Here is a 7477-nt window from a genome sequence, read left to right as displayed (position 1 = left end):
TTTACAATCTGGTTAATTGATGCATTGATGATTAACTATTATTGATTATTGATATTGCATGATAATTTCCTATTGAATTGTTTTAATGTTTTACAATTGCGGCTTGTAAAAGTATAGCAATATTAAATTGATGAATCGAGCAGATGTTAATTTGATATTAAAGGCTATCTTCAATAAGAACTTAGATCTAGTAAATTGCGAGAGCCTGTTAGATCTATGTTGATTAATAAATTGCGAGAGCCTGTTAATCATGTTATTTATGCATTGTCAATGATTGATTACTATGTTTTACCCTGGAGTATTATTTATTGGTGAACCTATGCCCTAGATCCTTTTATATATTGTTTTCTCCCTATTCCTAATCTTTGTAGTTTATTTTCATACTCAAACATAAATATTGGTTACTTAGATAATTTAGATTATAATAATTAATTAGGAGTAAAAAGACTTGTTTCTTTGTGGAGATCGACCCTACTTCCCTATCTACTTTAGTTAGAGGATTTAGGTATTTACTTTTGATTAGGGGATACAACTTTACCCTGTCAGTTAACTAACCACTTCTTACATCTATGACTGCTCCTGCAGTGTTAAGGAATGGTCTACCCAAAATAATTGGGGTTTGCATATCCTCAGCCATATCAAGAACAACAAAACTACAGGAATATAAAATTTACCTACTCTAATGGGGACATCCTCTAATACACCTAAGGGTTATTTGAAAGAACGGTCGGGCATTTGTAGAGTTATATTAGTAGCTTTTAATTTACCCATATTCAACTTAGAACACACAGATAGTGGCATGACGCTAACACTAGCACCCAAATCACATAATGCATTATCAATCAAGAGATTGCCAATATGACAAGGGATAGAAAAGCTACCTGGATCTTTTAATTTAGGTGGAGACTTATTTTGAAGTACGACACTACACTCTGCAGTGAAAGCTACTGTCTCTACCTCACTAATAGACCTTTTCCTCGTCAATATTTCTTTCATAAATTTTGCATACGAGGGGATTTGTGTGATTAATTCAGTGAAGGGAACTGTTACCTTCAAATCTTTTACCACCTCCAGGAACTTACCAAACTGCTTATCCAAGTTTGTCTTCAATTGACGATTGGGGAATGGAAGTTTGATAATTGTCTTTGGAGCATTATTACTCTTGTCTGGAGTAGCCACCTTCTATGGAGTTGTACCCTGCAATGTAGAATTAGATATGTTAGTACTATATTTTAGCTTTGCAGGGCTTTCAACTACATTATTTGATTTAACGGAATCAAGATTAGCATTATTTAATAAAATAGGTTCATCAACTCCGGGCATAGAGGGCCCTTCATAGTTTGAACCACTCCTTAGGGTAATTGCAAATGCTTGATCTGTAGGCCTAGTCAGCTGTGCCGGCAGAGCTCCTTGTTGGCGGGGTTGTAAGGTAGCGGAGAGTTGCGCAATTTGATTATCTACAATTTTATTATGCGCTAGAATTTGATCAATTATCGCATCTCTGCTCTCCATGTGCTTTTGCATATTAACCAACATTGCTCTAATTTCCACCAGAGAAGGGTCAGAAGATGAGGAGGGTTGTTGTGGTTGGTTCTTCTGGCTAGCATTGGGATGATAATATTTCTGCTGCTGTTGCTATGGAGCCTGTGGTTCTTGTGGTGGTGGATTTTGAACATTAGTGCTCTAGTAGGAAAGGTACGGATGATTCCGATACCCAGGATTGTAGGTGTTGGAGTATGGGTTATTTTGCCTATAAGCTTGGAAGGCATTAACTTGCTCCACGGAATTCCTGCAATCTTGCTCCCAATGACCTACAATACCACAATTTTCACAGAAAGCCTCATTAGAATTATTATTAATCGCAGAAACATTAGCTACATTAGTAGTGCTCAGATTATCTAATTTTTGGCAAATAGAGGTTAGTTGAGCTTGCAAAAGGGTTACAGAGTCGACACTATGTTTCCCCTTGTTAGAAAATCCTCTAGGATTCCCATATTGGGAATTGTGTATCGCCATGTCTTCAATAACCTGACCTGCATCTTCAACATCAAGATTCATAAATCTCCCACTAGCTGCAGAATCTAAAATTATCCGAGAAGAATTTCCAAGGCCATTATAAAAGGCTTGGATTAACTGCCATTGCGCTAAATTATGGTGAGGGCAATCTCTTTGTAAATCTTTGAACCTCTCCCAAGCCTCATATAAAGATGCATCAGCTTCTTGGGCAAAGTTCTGGATCGCACTCCGTAGTACGGCTGTTCTCTCTACAGGATAATACTTGTTATAGAAATTCAAAACAAGAGTTTTCCATTCAGTTATACCAAGTGTAGTTCTATTTAAGCCATTAAACCACAATTTAGCTTTTCCAGTTAAAGAGAAGGGAAAGAGAATCTCCATGATCTGGTCTTGAGTGACCCCGACTTGCCTGATGGTGTTGCAATATTGACAATAGTTGGCAATGTGAAGATTCGGGTCTTCACCCTTGGCTCCACTGAATTTCTTCCTCTCTATCATCGTTATAAATTGAGGTTTAATTTCAAATTGAACCCCATCAAGAGCCGGAGTAGGGGTGAGATGTGGAAAATCCGTAAGCTTTGGTTGTGAATAATCACTAAGCTTCTTTGGAGCCGTCATCTCTGATTCTGCGTCTGATTTATGTATCCGAATCGCTAGAACCAGTCGGAGGATCGCGGTGATTATTGTTATTATCACCAGAATCCGCCAGGATTTGCTTGTAGATATTTTTCTGTCTATGGAAGGAACGTTCGATCTCAAGATCGAATGGGATGTAACCTGATCTGGAACACCTGGGCATAAACAAAAAACTAGAAGCAAATGTGAGATTTGTCTCAGAGAACTAACGCTCTCTGAGACAAAAGGAAAATAATCTAGACTACAAAAACAATCAGAAATAAAAATAAAACCGTTTCCCCAGCAATGGCGCCAAATTTTGACAGGGTAAAGTCGTATCCCCTAATCAAAAGTAATTCCTAAGTCCTCTAACTAAAGTAGATAGGGAAGTAGGGTCGAACTCCACAGGGAAACAGATCTTTTCACTCCTAATTAATTATTATAGTGTAAATTATCTAAGTAACCAATATTTTTAAGAATAAATTCTATACTACGAAGAATAAGTTTAGGGAGAAAAGAAACAATAATAAGGAAGCCTAGGGTCACAGGTTCACCAACAATTAATATTTCGGGATAGAACGAAGTAATTAATAATTAACAAAGCACAAATAACATGATTAACAGGCTCTCGCAATTTATTAATCAACATGGATCTAACAAGCTCTCGCAATTTACTAGATCTAAGTTCCTATTGAAAATAGCCTTTAATATTAAATTAACATCTGCTCGATTCATCAATTCAATATTGCTAAACATTCACAATCAAATTACTCTGCTCGATTCATAATCTAATTGCAAAGAATTAAAACAATTGAATAAGAAATTATCATGCAATATCAATAATCAATAATAACAAACTATCCCTTCATATTAATTATGGATCCCCATAAACCCTAGAATGAAACTAGTCACGCATCATCATAACTAAACTAATCAAATAATCAAATAAAGGCATAATCAAAGAAGCAAGTAAAATAGCTGAAATTAAAAGGGAAGAAATTGTTACCAAAAAGGAATCTGGAATTAATGGAATAATTAAGAACAAAAGTTGAGAGAGAATTTTAAGAGAGAGAAAAATTCTAAGTAGAGAGAGAAAGTCTAAGAAAGAAGGTAATCTAAAAATCCGTACAAAATCGTACTTAAAAACGTTTTCTAAAACAAAAATTAAGGCTAAACTAATTAGGTCTCTTAAAAACGCGCGCCCGATCGGGCGAAGGGCCGCCCGATTGGGCGCGCCTTTTTCTTCGCGTTCCTTCCCATCAGCGTTGCCCGATCGTGCTAGAGGCTCGCACGATCAGGCGCGCTATAGCACGCTCAGCAACAAAGCCTTGTCGCGCCCGATCGTGCTAGAGGTTCCCCGATCGGGCGATTGCTTCACTTTGAGGCTTGGACTTCGATTGGGCTTGATTTCTCGGCCCAATCCGGATTTCCTCCTCGGGTCTTGAATACTTGGTCCAAATGCCTCGAGATCCCAATTACCGAGCCCTTAATCACCGGCTCTCATCGATCCTGGGCTCCAAAAGATGGTCGTGCTCCTCTATTTTTCGTAGTCGCTCCATGAAAACCCGGGAAAATGCTCCAAGAGTGCAATTTCCTGTAAAATACAACTAAAACTACGAAAACACTAGAACACACAAATTAGTAATAAAAGTGGCCCGAAAGAGCCAAAAACACTACTAATAACGACCAAGGGACGGGGGTAAAACACTATATAAAATGGACATATCAGAAACCTTGACCGAGGCTGTTCTCTTATGGCTAATTTTGATGAGAATACTGCAGTATAGTGGATCATATTTTACTGAAACTTACCTATACAAACAGATTTGCATATTGACATAGTGATTCTTGGATTATAAGAATACCTGACATTCTGGATTGTAAAGGAACCTGGAAATATGAACTATAACTGTTAGTTTAGTTGTTAGTTTATGTACTTGTGTCAATATTGCTGTATTTCTGGAGATTTGGCTTAAATGTTATTGCTTATGTTGCTTTTTTTTTGTGTTTGGTGTTTTCTTTTTCTTTTTTGCCCCCCTCTTCTTGGTGAAATAAAAAAGAACTATAGGAAACTGCATCTTGGGCGAGCTGTGGTGGTGAATCTCTGCATTACTGCTATTGGTAAGTTTATGCAGTAAATTTGGACTGGAATTTTTCAAGTGTATATGGTTTCTTAGTTGGATTGTTGTTAGATCTTGTAATTTGCCAAGTGTGTGATTAGTTGGTGCTTATTTTCCAACAATTAAAATGCTATTTTTGCCGGTTACAGGTTATGGTTGTTCATCTGAACAAAATTACCATTCCGTTTCGACCTTTATTAGGTCAAGTGATTGACTGTTTGAATTTCCCTGAACCAGTGTATGGTTACATAGATAAGGATAGGAACAACGCTTTTGTACGTGTTAAAACTGAATGTGGTAAATCTGAATTTGTATTCTTTGGTGGGGAGGCTAATACAATTCAGGAGTCGCAAGAAAGGGCAGCTCAAAAAGCTGTGGAGAAAATAATCAGCCATTATGGAGTGCGGGTCAATGATTTCACTGCTGATAGAGCAAGAATGTATCAGTTGTGTAGTAAATTTTATAAGCATAAGGTTGTTCAATTATGTCGTGAGAGAGGGCTATATATGCCTACAACTCAAGGCAATTTGGGAAAAAGAACATCTGAGGATGTTGTCCATGTGACGCTTGATTATGTTGAATTTTTAGGTGTAGTTGTTAAGAAAACGGGAGCAAAAGTAAGTTCATTGGAGACTATTTGGGCTAAATATTTAGGTTTTGTGTCTTGCCCCCATAATGAAACTGGTATGGAGTGCATTTTCAGTGATGCTTGTGCTGAAGTTTTTGCTGCAAAGCAAAAGGCCGCTAAAAGAGTTGTCCATTACTTGGTCATCACCCAGTATAACCTAGAGGTTATAGATTCAAATTACAGTCTTGCTGCAGAGAAGGGTGCTGCTTGTTCTGCTTTGAAGACTAAGTTCTACCATTTCAAGGAACGGTTGGCTGTCAGAAGTGATCGCTATCCTGAAGAAGATTGTGTCACTCCTACATCTGAAAGGTTTCAGATTTCTAAGGTTGTAGGACTTACACCTTCTGTGTCATACACCACAGATGACATTTGGGCTAAAGAAGACTCATCAATAGACGTCCTCACAAGATCCGGGAGAATGCAACCTCCCGTTTCAACACAACCTATGCCAACACAACAAGTTCCCATACCTATCATTGAAGACAATGATATTGTTAAGCAGTTTAAGAAGACAAAAGTTGAGATGAATGTATGGAAACTTCTGGCAACATCTCGAGAACATAGGTTGGTTGTAATGAATGCCTTGGACAAAATTGGGATATAGATTCTGACACTACTCCTGAGGGATTAGCCAACTTCCTCACAAGTGACCTTCCTAGTCTGATTAATTTGATCACTTTTTCTGACAAAGATTTACCCCCAGAAGGTGACAAACATTACAAGGCATTAAACCTCACAGTAGTTTGCAAGAGGATGAATGTTCCTATGACTCTTGTAGACAATGGATCGGCCATCAACGTCTGTCCACTTAGAACTGCGAGGATGCTCGGCATAAGGGACGAAGATTTAACTCCGTCTACACAAGGAATAAGGGCCTACGACAACACTCGTCGTTAAGCTCTTAGAAAAATTACCCTGAATGTAACGACAGGAGCAATAGAACATGCTACTACTTTCCAAGTAGTAGACATTAAAGCTTCATTTAACTTGTTTTTGGGACGCCCTTGGCTTCATGATCTAAAGGCCGTCCCTTCATCTCTCCATCAACAAGTAAAAGCTATAGTTGGGGGAATTCCAATCACCATCGATGCTTCGCCTATGAGGATCAAATCTATAGAGAATCTGATTATTAATGTGGAACACGACGAGGATGATGAAGATTTATGGGGCTTTAACGAAGAAGTCTCCTTAATCCAGGAGGATGAAAAGACGCCTCTTTGCCATGACCCCCATTCCAACATGAATGCCATGCTGAAGAAACAAGGACATTTTCCTGGGATGACCCTAGGAAAGAAGAAAGGAATGACAAAACCGCTGGAGTCACCTGGCCTCCCTAAGTTAGACACTTTTGGACTTGGTTTTGAACCGACTCGGAAAGATCTCAAGCGAGCCCTGGAAAATTCAAAAGCACGTAGGGATGCTCGCATTCAAAAGAAAGCAATCCCAATGGATCAGTACCCTCTTACGCTTAATGGTCAGTTTATAAAAGAAGGAGAGGACTATCAATGTCATGAATTTCCCGAGCCATTTGTTGTAAACGACATAAGACAACCGGGATTCGAGATTTTCTTGGATTGCTACTTCACTGATGAAATCCCAACTCCCGCCTACAAGGAGAAAGCACCCCTATGCTTTGACTTTAACGTCATGGGATTACTGTTTGGGCAAGAAAAGAATGAGCCAATTTGTAAAGAGGATAACTCCTTGTTCATTTAAACAGTCCTACAAAGTGAAAACTTTGATCCCTCGAAGCTAATCACTCCAGCTGAAGGATCCCTACAAGGGTGGCGCAAAACTATCAAGGTAACTACTCCAAGCGGAAGGAAGATATCCATCACGACAGGGCAAGGACTGATGTTTGAAGACTCGTCTGAGTCAGAGTCTGAGTCGGAGTCTCTCCCTCTAGAGTCTTCTAAGTCTTTAGTGGTAACACCTCCCCCTCCTTTTTCTTCTCCTAGGATAGTTAGTGATCCAGTCCCTGAGGACATATCACTCTTTGATGTAATGGTCTCAGAGTATAATAATATTTCTCATTCTCCTTACTTCTCGTGTTCTTCTCTAACCCAAGATGACGAGCATTGCTTAACTAACAATGAAA

This window comes from Chenopodium quinoa, unplaced genomic scaffold (assembly GCF_001683475.1).
Source record: "Chenopodium quinoa cultivar QQ74 unplaced genomic scaffold, ASM168347v1, whole genome shotgun sequence".
Taxonomy (NCBI): domain Eukaryota; kingdom Viridiplantae; phylum Streptophyta; class Magnoliopsida; order Caryophyllales; family Amaranthaceae; genus Chenopodium; species Chenopodium quinoa.
Note: the sequence above shows the minus strand (reverse complement) of the source record.